The following is a 15,320-nucleotide window of genomic DNA, read 5'->3' as shown; positions in this document are numbered from 1 at the left end:
GCCCGGTGGGCCGGAAGTGGGGCTACGGATACCAGCCAGGCACATGAGAGACAGCCGTGGCACCCTCACTTCCACCCCCCCCCCCAGGGGTGGTGGTATAGGCATGGCACTCCACTCCAGTACTCTTGCCTGGAAAATCCCATGGACAGAGGAGCCTGGTAGGTTGCAGTCCATGGGGTCCCTAAGGGTTGGACACAACTGAGCAACTTCCCTTTCACTTTTCACTTTCATGCATTGGAGAAGGAAATGGCAACCCACTCCAGTGTTCTTGCCTGGAGAATCCCAGGGACGGGGGAGCCTGGTGGGCTGCCATCTATGGGGTCCCACAGGGTCAGACTCGACTGAAGTGACTTAGCAGCAGCAAGCTGGTGACCTGCGCACACGTGGACGAGGGCACCGCAGGGGGCGTCTCTCCGGGGGCTCAGGCGCTCTTCCTGGTCCAGCACGCGACAACATCAGCGGACAGAAGGAGGCAAAGGGCAATGGAGACGGGGGAAGGTGGGCCAGGGAAGCGAGACGCACCAGGGCGCAGCCCCAGGGATCAGAGGACAGGACGGACGAGGCACCAATGAAGTGCTGCCACGTAGGCCCAAGTGACATAGACACGGCAGAGGCATACAACTGACAGTGGAGGTGGGGTGGCCGCCAGCTACTGCGAGGGGCCCGGAAGTCATTCTGAATGACCCGGAAGTGAAACTGCTTCTGCGTCAGGACACGGAATCTCACCGCAAGAAGCCTCCAGCGCAGGAGCGGTCCCCTGGCACCCAGGATGTTTATTGACCTTCCTGGCCCCCATGGCGTCCCCGTATCGGGGCTTGTGCCCACCACCGCCAACACCCAGAGCCACAAATGGCCCGGGAGAGCACTTTCCCGCCGTGTACCGGTGCCTCCACGGCTCTCACATGCAACTTGCTGTGCCCAGCTTCCCCCCTCGGGGACCGAGGGCACTTCTGTGCCCGGAGACACCACCAGCCATAGAGGCCAGGGAAGGACACCACATGAGGCAAGACCGGTTAGGTTCTAAACAGGGTAAGGGGGCACTGGGCGGTCACCTGTGTGGGTTGGGCCGGGAGCGGGGAAAAGCTGGAAGTAACGGGGAAGAGCAACAAACACGGACAGGGAGGGCCGGGCGACAGGGGCACGTGCGCTGTCTGGTGATCAGAAAGACTGAGTCACGGCCGGCCACCTAGTTTTCAAGTAGGAATATTGCTATTTTTAAACAAAAACACGTCCACACCTGTTAAAGGATTTTGAGAGGCAGGTTGGAACCGCTCACCCTTATATATACTATCAGCTGACTGAGTAGAATGATTTGAATTTGTTTCATGAATATAAAGATATTTTGCTGCTTTGTTTTCCTAACATATACTACAGATTTACACTCCAAATAGTAACAGAGATGAATTTCAGGTGTTTAATACATTCATCACCTTTTGGTAATTTTTTTTCTTTTCTGTTTTATTCATCCTGTTGAGTATGTAATGGGTCCTAATTTTCTTGAATACATATTTTTCCTGATGACTAATGATATTATGCAAGTAAGCTTTTGGGTCATCACGTTCTTTTGCCAACTTTTGTTGGGTTATTTGCCTTATTAGTACATTAAACTTCTTTATAATTGGGACCATGAGTCTTTTCTTAGAATAATATATATTTCAAATAACTTTATTCATACTTTGTCCTATGTATTTACTCAGAAAATGCATTTGGTAAGCAGAAGTTCTTATTCATAATATATTTCAGTTCCTTATATTTTCCTGTGTAGTTATTACTTTTCAAATCCTGGATAAGAAAACATTCCTACTCCAAGATTTTGAAAATGTTTTCTTATGCTTTATCTGCTAAAAGACAATTCTATTTTTATTTGCACTTATATCTAAAATCTATCTAGAATATATTTATGTGTTTAGTGTGAGGTTGCTGTTGTTGTTTAGTCACTAAGTCCAACTCTTTGTGACCCCATGGACTATAGCCCTCCAACCTCCTCTGTCCATGTAATTTTCCAGGCAAGAATACTGGAATGGGTTGCCATTTCCTCCTCCAAGGGATCTTCCCAACCCAGAAATAGAACCTGTGTCCCCTGTCTCCTGCTTGGCAGGTGGATCATTACCACTGAGCCACCTGGGAAGCCCTTAGTATGAGGTAGGTGGTTACATTATTATTATTTTTTCTGTGTACTTATTTAAACAAACTCATTCAATTTCTTAAAAATAGTACAATTTCCTCTCACTTCACTGCAGTGGAACATTTCTTACACATAACATAACTTTGTAAAGTATTAATGTATGTTTGTCTGGCTTCTGTTTTACTGGCCATTTTTTTTCTTCCTATTTTTACACTAATGCTTCACAATCTTATTTACCAGTGGTTTATAAGAGACTTGATATCTGGTGGTAAATGATGATGATACCAGCAATTGATGTACCGGGCTCCTCTGTCCCTGGGATTCTTCAGGCAAGAACACTGGAGTGGGTTGCCATTTCCTTCTCTAATGCATGAAAGTGAAAAGTGAAAGTGAAGTCGCTCAGTAGTGTCTGACTCTTAGCCACCCCATGGACTGCAACCTACTAGGCTCCTCCATCCATGGGATTTTCCAGGCAAGAGTCCTGGAGTGGGGTGCCATTGCCTTCTCCAAAAATTGTGTTTACTAATCTTTATAATAAAGAAACTACTTAATCAGATAGTTGTATTGATGGCTATGATGATGTATGTTAATATTTTGAAAAATACAATATTCTCTGAAAATGTATGTGTGTATATACACTCTTGAGAGTCCCTTGAACTCTCAAGATCTTGAGAGCTCAAGGAGATCCAACTAATCCATCCTAAAGGAAATCAGTCCTGAATATTCTTTGGAAGGACTGATGCTGAGGCTGAAGCTCTAATACTTTGGCCACCTGATGCGGAGCACCGACTAATTGGAAAAGGCCCTGATATTGGGAAGGATGGAAAGCAGGAGGAGAAGGGGACAAAAGAGGATGAGATGGTAGGATGGCATCACTGACTCAATGGACGTGCGTTTGAGCAAGCTCCAGGAGTTGGTCATGGACAAGGAAGCCTCATGTGCTGCACTCCATGGGATTACAAGGAGTTAGACATGACAGACGGAGAAGACAATGGCACCCCACTCCAGGACTCTTGCCTGGAAAATCCCATGGATGGAGGAGCCTGGTAGGCTGCAGTCCATGGGGTCGCTAAGAGTCTGACACAACTGACCGACTTCACTTTCACTTTTCACTTTCATGCATTAGAGAAGGAAATGGCAACCCACTCCAGTGTTCTCGCCTGGAGAATCCCAGGGACCAGGAAGTCTGGTGGGCTGCCGTCTATGGGGTCGCACAGAGTCGGACACGACTGAATTGACTAAGCAGCAGTACCAGCAAACAGGACAGAACAACTGAACTGAACTGATACATCAGTTCAGTTCAGTTCAGTCACTCGGTCGTGTCTGACTCTTTGCGACCCCATGAACTGCAGCACGCTAGGCCTCCCTGTCCATCATCAACTGCTGGAGTTTACCCAAACTCATGTCCATTATGCAGGCCTCTAGGGCTTCCCAGATGGTTCAATGGTAAAGAATCAGCCTGCCAAGCAGGCTGATCTGCTTCAGTCTGTGGGTTGGGAAGATCCCTGGAGAAGAAAATGGTAACCCTCCTCAGTCTTCTTGCCTGGGAAATCTCATGGACATAGAAACCTAGGAGGCTATAGTCCATAGGATCACCAATGAGTTGGACATGACTTAATGACAAAACAAGGAACGGAAGGGTCCTCTAATCTCCCCAAAAGAGGGAGAAGGGGTGGAAGAGAGATGGGAGGTAAGCAGGTTGACAGGAGTCTATCAAAGTTACAACTCATTCTCAGGGCCTTCTTTCCCAATCCAAACTAGAAATTTCAAGTCAATGAACATTTGAAATTACATTATAATATTGCTATTCTCATGATTAAAATGGAGAACTTAAATTCAGATAGATGTGTTTTCTGCATTTCCAAGAAATTAGAGACTCCGAGCGTGCCCACAGAAGATGTTCTTTGGCCCAAAACCTATAGCATGATTCCAGAAGAGTACAAGGGATAAGTTTTGTGGTTGCTGCTGTTGTTTGCCACTGAATTACATTGACTTCCACTCTCCCAGTTCTGTGCAAAATAAACCATTGCCATCCTCTAACCTAACCAAATTAGACAATGTATTCCCGATTCCAGCTTTAAGGGTCTCTTTCCTGGAATCACTTCTGTAGCATATGGTTTCTATTTTGTCTCTTTTTATCCTTAATTTTTCAAGAAAACAAATTATTATATATTTGGTCATATTAATTCTCATATAACTTAACATCCATGTAGTTGTGTAATTTTTCTTCTCGTTACTCCTTCAAATATAAATTTAAATGCAAATATTTATGGGGTAACTCTTCTGAAGAAGAAAGTGTATGAGAAACATATATATATATATATATATACACACACACACACACACACACACATATATATATACAGATGTGTAAAGTGAAAGAAAGAAAGTGAAGTCACTCAGTCGTGTCCAACTCTTTGCGACCATATAGACTGTAGCCTACCAGGTTTCACTGTCCATGGGATTTTCCAGGCAAGAATATAGGAGTGGGTTGCTATTTCCTTCTCCAGGAGATCTTCCCAACCGAGGCATTGAACCTAGGTCTCCCGCATTGCAGACAGAAGCTTTATCATCTGAGCCACCAGGGATAGACAGATGTGTATATATATGTGTATATTCACACACACAAATATGTGAATTACCCCCTGATATTTGAAGGTGATCTAGTTGATAAAAATTTTGATCCTAGCATTCTTTTTTTGTGATTTTTTAAAAAGTTTCATTGGAATGTGGTTGCTTTTCAATGCTGTGTTAGTTTGTAATATATAGCAATGTGAATCAGCACTTATATATACATCCCCTCCCTTTTGTACTTCCTTGTTATTCAGCTCATCACAGAGCATTAAGTAGAATTCCCTTTGCTGTAACATTCTCATTAGTGATGTTTTTAAAATACATAAAATATTGCATTATATAACTACTGAGCAGTCTGATGGCTAGCCCAATCCTTGTCAGAGTCTCAGATGCAGTCCTTGGGAATATCAGCCTATTGTGTAAATTTGTGGGTGGGGAAACAGTTGCAGGCAAGACCCTAACTTGTACATATCTTTTCTAGTTTATGTACAAATGAGTGCCCAATTTAAAAGACAGCTACATGATGTCATGAAACTGATAAAGATCATTTTTAATTACTTCCATGTCCAGCTTCCCCAAAGGGCAATTCCATTGATGGGACTGGAGATATACTGAATTCATGGTGACTTAGAAGGAAAAGAAGAAGAAAGATGAATGTCCACAGATGTGTGGTTAGTTTAAACCAGTATTCATCTCTTCTGATAATGACCTGTGAACACATAGGCTAGGTGTCAAATCTTGTGAAAGAAAAAGATCGCAATTATCCTGGGGAACCAGAGAGAAATAAGAGGTCAATGGAAGCATTCCACACTATTCTATTTAATGCATATTCAGTATTCACTGCAACACTGATGCTAATTTTTCCAACCTAAGAGATTCTTTTGTGAACATTTTTGTACTTAAGTCTTTATATAAAAGCAATTCTAGGGTATATACCTGGAAGTGGAGTTTTGGGATCATGTACAAGGGCATCTTAAACTTTCTCAGATATTAGCCAAATGTAATCTAAAGTATCGTAAAATATTTCTATTTATATGCAAGCAGTGTGTTAGAGTTTCCTTTACATTTTTATAAAAGAATAAATTTTTAGACTATTTTAAATCAATATTAAGTAAGGGTATAGTAGTATCATTGTCTGGAGAAGGCAATGGCAACCCACTCCAGTAGTCTTGCCTGGAAAATCCCATGGATGGAAGAGCCTGGTGGGCTGCAGTCCATGGGGTCACGACTGAGCGACTTCCTTTCACTTTTCACTTTCACACATTGGAGAAGGAAATGGCAACCCACTCCAGTGTTCTTTCCTGGAGAATCCCAGGGACGGTGGAGCCTGGTGGGCTGCCGTCTATGGGGTTGCACAGAGTCGGACACGACTGAAGTGACTTAGCAGCAGCAGCAGCAGTATCATTGTCCTTGTTGTTCAGTCGCTCAGTTGTGTCTGACTTTTTGCAACCCCATGGACTGCAGCACACCAGGCTTCCCTGTCCTTCACTATCTCCTGTAGCTTACTAAAACTCACGTCCATTGAGTTGATGATACCATCCAACCATCTCGTCCTCTGTTGTCCCCTTCTATTCCTGCTTTCAAACTTTCCCAGGATCAGGGTCTTTTCTAAGGAGTCAGCTCTTCACATCATGTGGCCAAAGTATTGGAGCTTCAGCTTCAGCATCAGTCTTCCAATGAATATTCAGGACTGATTTCCTTTAGGATTGACTGACTTGATATTCTTGAAGTCTTCTCCAGTGCCACAGTTCAAAAACATCAATTCTTCAGAACTCAGCCTTAAAAATTAGTATTTTAGACTATTTTAAATCCATATTATAGGTGGACAAAGGTATCATATAATCTTTTAATTTGAATATTACTGATCATCAATGCGATTGATTATTCTTTTATTTGTTTTCTGACTATTTTGATTATTCTTCTGCAGATTACCTGCCAATCCAAATTTTGCATCAGTTATGCTCTTGGTCTTTTCCCTTTTTGTGTGTGCACATTTAATGTGTATCTTTGAGACTAACATTGGTGATTTAGTTACATTGCATATTTGTCATAGTATTTAAGGTCAGTTCTTTAAAAATAAATTCTTTTCTTCTGTGTGTGTGCTTAGTCACTCAGTCGAGTCTGACTCTTTGTGACCCCATGGACTGTAGCCTGCCGGGGTCCTCTGTCTATGGGGATTCTCCAAGCAAGAATACTGGAGTGGGTTGCCATGCCCTGCTCCAGGGGATCTTCCCAAACCAGGGATTGAACCCAGGTCTCCCGCACTGCAGGCAGATTCTTTACCATCTGAGCCACCAGGGAAGCCAGTGTTATTTTATATTTTAAATGTATAGTAGATGGATTCCCCCTTTGTACTTCTCTCTTTTTGATTGGAATTATGTTTATTTTGGAGATTATTTAGGAAAAATAATTTCTATTAGTGATATTGTTACTGTAGCACTTATCACCTTTATTTTTGCATGAGCACATTTTTGTTTTAAACTTCAGTGTTACTTCTGAGCAATTTAAAAGTGGTTTGTTAATATTTTACATGTTATATTATTCTTATGATTTTTCATTTTCTGATCACTTTTTTCGAGTTTTTATATTCAGAATTTATAGAGAACTAACTTGGCATGTTTATTTAATTAATTTATTTAATAAATCTTTTTATTCCTTAACACAATCTATCTATCTATCCATCTATCTATATATAACCTTTTGGCCATACTAAGTGGCATGAGGAATTTTAGTTACCCAACGAGAGATCGAACCTGTGCTGCTTCAGTGGAAGCTGAGAGACCTAACCACTGGATCTCCAGGGAAATCCCTAACACCTGGCATGTTTTGAATTTGCTTGTTTATTTAATTGATTTATTTTTAAAGAAGGATATTTGCTTTTCAGAATTTGTTGGTTTCTGCCAAACATCAACATGAATCAGCTGTAGGTATACATATGTCCTTTCCCTCTTGAACCTCCCTCCCATCTCCCTCCCCAAACCACCCCTCTAGGTTGATACAGAGCCCCTTTTTGAGTTCCCTGAGCCATACAGCAAACTATCTATTTTACACGTGGTAATGTAAGTTTCCATGTTACTCTCTCAATATATCCCACCCTCTCCCTCCTCCCTTCTCCCCATTTCCATAAGTCTGTTCTCTATGTCTGTATCTGCATTGCTGCTCTGAAAATAACTCCATCAGTACCATCTTTCTAGATTCCATATATATGTGTTCAGTTCAGTTCAGTCGCTCAACAGTGTCTGACTCTTTGCGACCCCATGAATTGCAGCATGCCAGGCCTCCGTGTCTATCACCAACTCCCGGAGTTCATTCAAACTCATGTCCATCGAATCGGTGATGTCATCCAGCCATCTTATCCTCTGTGGTCCCTTTCTCCTCCTGCCCCCAATACCTCCCAGCATGAGAGTCTTTTCCAATGAGTCAGCTCTTCGCATGAGGTGGCCAAAGTACTGGAGTTTCATCTTTAGCATCATTCCTTCCAAAGAACACCCAGGACTGATATCCTTTAGAATGGACTGGTTGGATCTCCTTGCAGTCCAAGGGACTCTCAAGAGTCTTCTCCAACACCACAGTTCAAAAGTATCAATTCTTCGGTGCTCAGCTTTCTTCACAGTCCAACTCTCACATCCATACATGACCGCTGGAAAAACCATAGCTTTGACTAGACGGACCTTTGTTGGCAAAGTACTGTCTCTGCTTTTGAGTATGCTATCTAGGTTGGTCATAACTTTTCTTCCAAGGAGTAAGCGTCTTTTAAATTCATGGCTGCAATCACCATCTGCAGTGATTTTGGAGCCCCAAAAAATAAAGTCTGACACTATTTCCACTGTTTCCCCATCTGTTTCCCATGAACTGATGGGACCAGATGCCATGATCTTTGTTTTCTGAATGTTAAGCTTTAAGCCAACTTTTTCACTCTCCTATTTCACTTTCATCAAGAGGCTTTTTAGTTCCTCTTCACTTTCTGCCATAAGGGTGATGTCATCTGCATATCTGAGGTTATTGATATTTCTCCTGGCAATCTTGATTCCAGCTTGTGCTTCTTCCAGCCCAGCATTTCTCATGATGTACTGTGTATATAAGTTAAATAAGCAGGGTGACAGCCTTGACGTACTCCTTTTCCTCTTTGGAACCAGTCTGTTGTTCCATGTCCAGTTCTAACTGTGGCTTCCTGACCTGCATATAGGTTTCTCAAGAGGCAGGTCAAATGGCCTGGTATTCCCATCTCTTTCAGAATTTTCCACTGTTTATTGTGATCCACACAATGTTAGGATACCATGTTTATCTTTCTCTTTCTGACTTGCTTCACTCTGTAATAGGCTCTAGGTTTATTCATCTTATTAGAAAGGAGTCAAGTGTTCCTTTTATGATGGAATAATCTTCCATTTTATATATGTACCACAGCTTCTTTATCTATTCATCTGTCCATAGACATCTAGATTGCTTCCATGTTCTAGCTATTGTAAATAGTACTCTAATAAACAGTGGGGTACATGTGTCTTTTTCAATTTTTCTAACCTGGCATGTTTTTAATAAGCTTAATTTGTGGTAAATAATAACTATAAAATAATTAATAAAACGTATTCAGAGTTTGTTTCTTTTTACAGTCCGTTTTTAACTCTGATGCTATATTGAAGCATAGTTAGAAAATGAACCTTTACCAGTAATTTCAAGAACTACAAAAGTATTATTAGTACTGAATCTAGATGTCTGATCTAGTGTAGTTTAATTTCTCTCTATTTTATTCCATAGTTTATTACTCATTTAGATATAAGTTATGCTTTCAGATGTAATTTTGAACATCATTTTCAGACTTATTTCAAGACTTTGAAATGTTGCTCTTTACAGATTAATTTTATCAGAAATCAATGTTTAGCTGTCAACTTCATTGGGATTTTCAAGATTGCATTTCTTATTGTTTTGTTTTACCTTTTGTTGAGAGTTCATTTTCAGCAAGAGCTTTTGGATTTTTTTTTTTTCTTTTCTTCTGTTTGGCGTTTTGAAATTAATTAGCTCATAAGGAATTCCAGCCTTAAGACATGTTTGAGAGAGTGATTGCTAAGTCACACAGTCGTGTCCAACCCTTAGGGTCCCCATGAACTGTGCCCACCAGGCTGCTCTGTCCATGGAATTTTCCAGGCAAGAGTACTGGAGTGGGCTGACATTTCCTCCTCCAGGGGATCTTCCCAATCCAGGGAGATATATTTAGTAGTACTTACTTATTTTCCCTTCTTTTATTCACTGATAGAAGTGGAAATACTGACTTCGAGTATTAAGTTAACCTGAGGTCCCCATAATCCTAACAATAAATTAGCATACCAACCAAGAAGGAGCAATACTCATGTGATAGACAAATTCCCTGTTCTCGGATTTATTTCATAGATGAACCCAACTGTCCTTTTTAGCTTTCTTCATGTTTATAGTTGCTCTGATTTTAAATAAAGGGCAACATCAAAGCTAGAAATAACTTGCTGTACTGTGCCAGTTGTTTGGGCTGAGTTTCAAAACTGCTTCAGAATCCAGTAGAAAAAGCAATTTTCAATTATTGGAAATAAGTACAATATACCTTGACAATATAATAGGTAGCCTAAACTGTATACAAAGGGTCATTCTATGACATATTGCCTTCAAATTTATGATTTTGAGGAACCATTGAGAATTTTTATGCAGCATTAATGATATTTTAATCTATGCTGATTTATTTAGATTAGAAAATGTTATGTTTTCTAGTTTTGTGGGTAACTTCTCAATAGCATTGCTTGTGTAATCATATGTACTAGTATATATAGTATATCAGCAACTTCATTTTTTAGTTTGAACTGTTTCTGTTACATATATTTTCTTTTTTTTCTTTTGGAAAAATGACAGTGACATAAAAATTAATTTACTTAAATTTACAAAATGCGTTATAGGAACCAGAAAACTGGTGCCTCTCACTTTGGCCTGTACAGACAGGGCTGGAGATTGAAATGCTATGAGGAACTGATATTCTTTGGGAAGATTCAGCTTAAGCTTTTATCTATCATTAGTGTTTATGTGATAAGTGTATTCAGCTATTCATGAATTCTGATGTTTGTTCCACAGTAAAAACTACCTAGTCAAATACCTTACCTTTATGACTAAGAAAAACAAGGATCAGACTCGTGACATTTGTTACAAACTGTCACAAGTTGGAATGCATTCTTAAGATGATAAACATTTATAAGTAAATGGATACAGTTCTTTGACATTAAGCATTGTAAAACTCTAAACTTAAGCTTAAACTGTAAAATTTCTACATTAACAGTTAAAAAGTATATTCAAGTTTAAGAACTGTGTTATAATGTTAACCTGATTATTTCTTACATAATACAGTGGCCTGTAGTTGGATTACTCTCATCAGATAATACAGTTTTAAGAAAACATAATTTAGCAATGGACTGGAATATATAATGGCTGCTTGTATGTACTATTCTGCGTGAGTGCATGCTGTGTGTTTGATTGTGACACCAAGGACTGCAGCCCTCCAGGCTCCTCTGTCCGTGGATGTTTCCAGCAAGAATACTGAAGTGAGTTACCACTTCCTCCTCCAGGGGATCTTCCTGACCTAGGGATCAAACCCAATTCTCCTGTGTCTCTTGCATTGGCAGGCAGATTCTTTACCACTGACCCACCTGAGAACTTCATTCATTACTTGCAACAGTGCTGATCTACGCAAAACAAATTACACACCCTCATTATCCTAAACTAATGTCAGCCATGACGTCTCCGGAATAACAACATTTAACTTTCTTAGGGAAATTAGGTGTGACAGCAATGCAGATTTCCCTTACCAAGCAACAAATAATAGCTTGTTTTATTTTGGTTAGGCTGTGTGACTTCAAAAAACAAAAGTTAAAAATATTCCATAAAATGATTATTTTCTACATTATATAGATGTTCTAAAATAAAAGTTTTAGTCAGTACTTTTTATGCATATCAAAAGATGGAATGTAAACAAAATTTCCACTTGAAAGTGGAAGATTAACTATATTAATTTAGATCCACAAAATTTGTTATCTAAGGGTGAATGAGTGTTATCCAATTTTTATGTTTCTTTCTATAAAAATGAGATTTCTTGTTTTAAAATCATCTGCTCTTGGATATGTGCCTTACTCCTTTTCATAGAATTAATGTGGTTTGCATGATTTCTCAGACAGGACTCTTGGTGTCTCTTTCTTTCATCTGGACTGGTGTGAGTCCATACCTTTTGTAAGGTCTGTATAGACACAGGACTCTTATAGAAAAGTACACTCTAGTTAGCTCTGTAGAGAAAAGCAAGTCATGTTCTTTCTGTCCTTCTTGGTCACATTTCTGTCTTATATCAGAAAGTTTGGGTTCATATTTGATCAAAAGAAGTGATATTTATTATGTCTTATCAGTTATTTTATTTTTTACTGTAAAAGTACATTTAATTATACTTAACAAAGTTACTTGCTCACCTATTTTCTGTATTGAAATCTAATTCTGTAATTTCTTTTGTATATTTTCCCTTGTGTACAAGAATAATAATATTTACATTTATACACATTAGATGTAGCAACTAGTTTAAACACACACACATAATTTATTCTTCACAACAGTTTTATGAAATAGATGTTATTATGTCTCAGATTAGGAAGACAAGATAGGAAAAGGATGACTAACCACTCCTAGGATACAGACCAAGTAAATGGTAAACTAAAGATTCATACTCAAACAGCCTAATTTCAGAGTTCATATCTTTTAAAATTTATATCTCACATAGAATTTTTACTAATTTCTTCATTAAAATTGTATATAACATAAAACAAAGTAATTGTTCCAAACAACTGACAATGTACTCCAGTTCAGTTCAGTTCATTTGCGCAGTCATGTCTGACTCCTTGTGACCCCATTGACTGCAGCTTGCCAGGCTTCCCTGTCCATCACCACCTCCCAGAGCTTGCTCAAGCTCATGTCCATCGAGTCGGTGATGGCAGTGGCACTGAACAACCTCTCTATCTGCCAGTAATGCTTCTAGCTCCATTAGATCTGCTGACCCATGGGACTTAAGTGGCAGAGCAGTTGCAGCTGGTGCCCCTGGGCTTCCAGTCTGCTGCAGTCTTCCTGTCTGTCTGCTACCTATAGACATTAAGCTTCAGCTCGGTGCTGAATATTCTCTGACTCATAATGAGTATTGATTGTACATGTGAGTAGAAATAGGATGTTTAAATCATTTTGCATCTTCTTCTTATTATTATTTATTTTTCTATTCCTGTTCATCATGAGGCAAGATATTCTGACCTACCAAGGCACAAAGTCAGGCATGTGTGACAGTGCTCCATTATCAAATGAAAGTGGGAATGAAGGAGACAGGGCTTGAGCAGGGCTGAGGGAAAAGTAGCTTGTGTGAAGGAGGTTGCTCACATCTCCATGGCTCCAATTCATATATCACATTCTTGAGCCCAATAAAGACAGTACTGTGGGATATAAAGAGACCACCCAAAGCTGACAGCTGTGGCCACCTAGTTTCTATCTGGGGGTACCTCTAAAGGACAGGGCTGAATGGAGACTCGACCAGGAGACTTGTAACAGAGCACAGCCAAGAGCAGACCTCAGCACAGCTGTACCTGTGAGCTATTACTCTGCACCCTGTTACCAGGCAGCAAGTCCTGTTCAGCCATTTTCAATGGGCTCCTCCCCCCAAGGAAGCAACTGTCAGTGAGTGACCATTAGTGGGGACAACCAGGCAAGGTCAGCGGAGCAGGGCTTGTCACATGGACAGTGAGGTAAGGGTCAATCCTGGCCTCCCCTCCAGGGTGCTCCAGTTCATCCAGCCTCAGACCAATGGTGATCTGGGGACCCAGGGGACATATGGGGGTCTGTGTCCTGTTGACCTCCAGAGCCCTCACTGCGGCCTCTACTGGCCGCGCCCAGGCCTTAAGGAGGCAGTGACCTTCTCCCCGCCTCTGCCACCTTCTGGCTGCACCATCTGCCCTGGATGCCATCTCCAAGATCTGCTCCCACACCCCCCACGTGGCTGGCCTGAGGAGCCTGAGGGCCAGTTGCATTTGGCGCCTGGCTCCCTCAGCAATGACAGCTGAGCAGGGTCTGAGGACCCAGCGCTGAGGGTGCTGCCAGCTGAGCTCTGACTCTGCCAGGACTGGACCCTGGAGGATAAGTCATGCCTCAGGACCTGCCCTTTCTTGTCAGAACAGAAACTAACGAGTGTTAGCTTTCATTATTTACGGGAACAGTTACCTGACCGTGACCTGGCCTCCAGATCTAGAGCTCTGACACCAAGATGTTTAAACACCTCACCATGCTCCTGCCTCAGCTTTCTAGGAAAGGGCTTCACTGAGGGCTTTCAGGCAGTTTGAGGTTTTTAAGGCATGAGCCACTCCTGTCCTTGCAGGGCCCTCAGTACATCTTTCTGGGCTCCACACCCTGACCTTCTGTTCTTGTTTAGCCTCCCTGTAAGTTGGGCATAGGGACTTGTTTTTCAGTAAAAGACAGAGCTTCAGTCAGGATAATTGCCTGTTTGCTTTTGCCTATAAGGCGAAATGCCAAATGACCAGCTCGATACCAATTCATGAAATGTGGCCAATGGTTTGGTGGAATGATCATGGGCACAATTGTAAGATTCATGGAAAAAGAGTCTTGAAGATGGTCTGTAGGTAGATGTCTTTGGAAACAGGAAAGGAAGATATTTGTGTTCCATGTGAATTAGTAAAAAGAAAACCAACCAACCAAACAAAAAAAGAGGTACTTTAGCAATCAAGTGACTAAGATGGCTTCTACTATGAATGTCTGTGAGCATCCTGCTCAGCCACCTCTGTCTTTGCTCAATGACTCATGAAAGCAGTCCTGGTGACAAGGATGGGATCAGCATGAGCTTAGCAATGCTGAATTCCACCCCCAAGGCTGGCCTGGCTGTTGACTCTGTTGAGTGTCCTTATCCCAACAATGGAGACTGACCCTGAGTTCTCTGAGGTGATCAGCCAGCTACCTGGTGGCAGGCTGACTACATTAAATCCCTTTCTTTATCGAATTGGGTAACATCTTGCTTTTCCTGGAAAATACACTTGCTCAGAAAATGAATTTGCTTTCCTTGTCCACAGTGCTTCCCCCCAGACTACCATGACTGCTATATCCACCGTCATGGTTTCCCACACAGCTTTGCTTCTGAAGTAAATCGTGCAGAATTCCCTTGCTAGTGTGTTTCTACATCAGGTAGGCTGTAAGAGCTACACTCCTGTGAAACTTGAAGGAGGCTTTGAAATAACTATTTTATAGTGCACATACACACACACCTCCTAATGACCTAGTTACACACTCATCTTTTCACTGCTCTGTAGGAATTTTGAAGCTGCAGTGAAATTGATTTAATGAATCAGACCTAAACAGTCAGTTTTATTAAAAGATATATCATCTTGGGTGGGCCAAATTTAATTAATCAAAAGGCCTTTAAAAGAGGGTGTGTGCATGTTAGTCGCTAAGACGTGTCTGAGTCTTTCGTGACCCCATGAATGAAAGCCCACCAGGCTCCTCTGTTCATGGGGTTTCCCAGCCAAGAATCCTGAATCAGATTGCTATTTCCTTTTCTAGGGGATCTTCCTGACGCAGGGATCAACCCAGGTCT

The 15,320-nt window shown here is 41.2% G+C and overlaps 1 long non-coding RNA gene across 2 annotated transcripts in view; it reads left to right on the top strand.

Moving 5' to 3' along the window:
• The first annotated feature begins 1,990 nt into the window (after positions 1 to 1,990).
• The window catches only part of LOC132344738 (uncharacterized), a 46,492-nt gene continuing 33,162 nt past the window's right edge, over positions 1,991 to 15,320 (top strand). For both annotated transcript variants that reach the window (XR_009493685.1, XR_009493684.1), the window contains exon 1: positions 1,991 to 2,142. This is a non-coding gene — a long non-coding RNA (uncharacterized lncRNA). The remainder of the gene's footprint in view (positions 2,143 to 15,320) is intronic.

Source organism: Bos taurus, unplaced genomic scaffold (genome assembly GCF_002263795.3).
Source record: "Bos taurus isolate L1 Dominette 01449 registration number 42190680 breed Hereford unplaced genomic scaffold, ARS-UCD2.0 Leftover_ScbfJmS_1336, whole genome shotgun sequence".
NCBI classification, from domain to species: Eukaryota; Metazoa; Chordata; class Mammalia; order Artiodactyla; family Bovidae; genus Bos; species Bos taurus.
The sequence above is the reverse complement of the archived record's forward strand: the minus strand, read 5'-3'. Positions and strand labels throughout refer to the sequence as shown.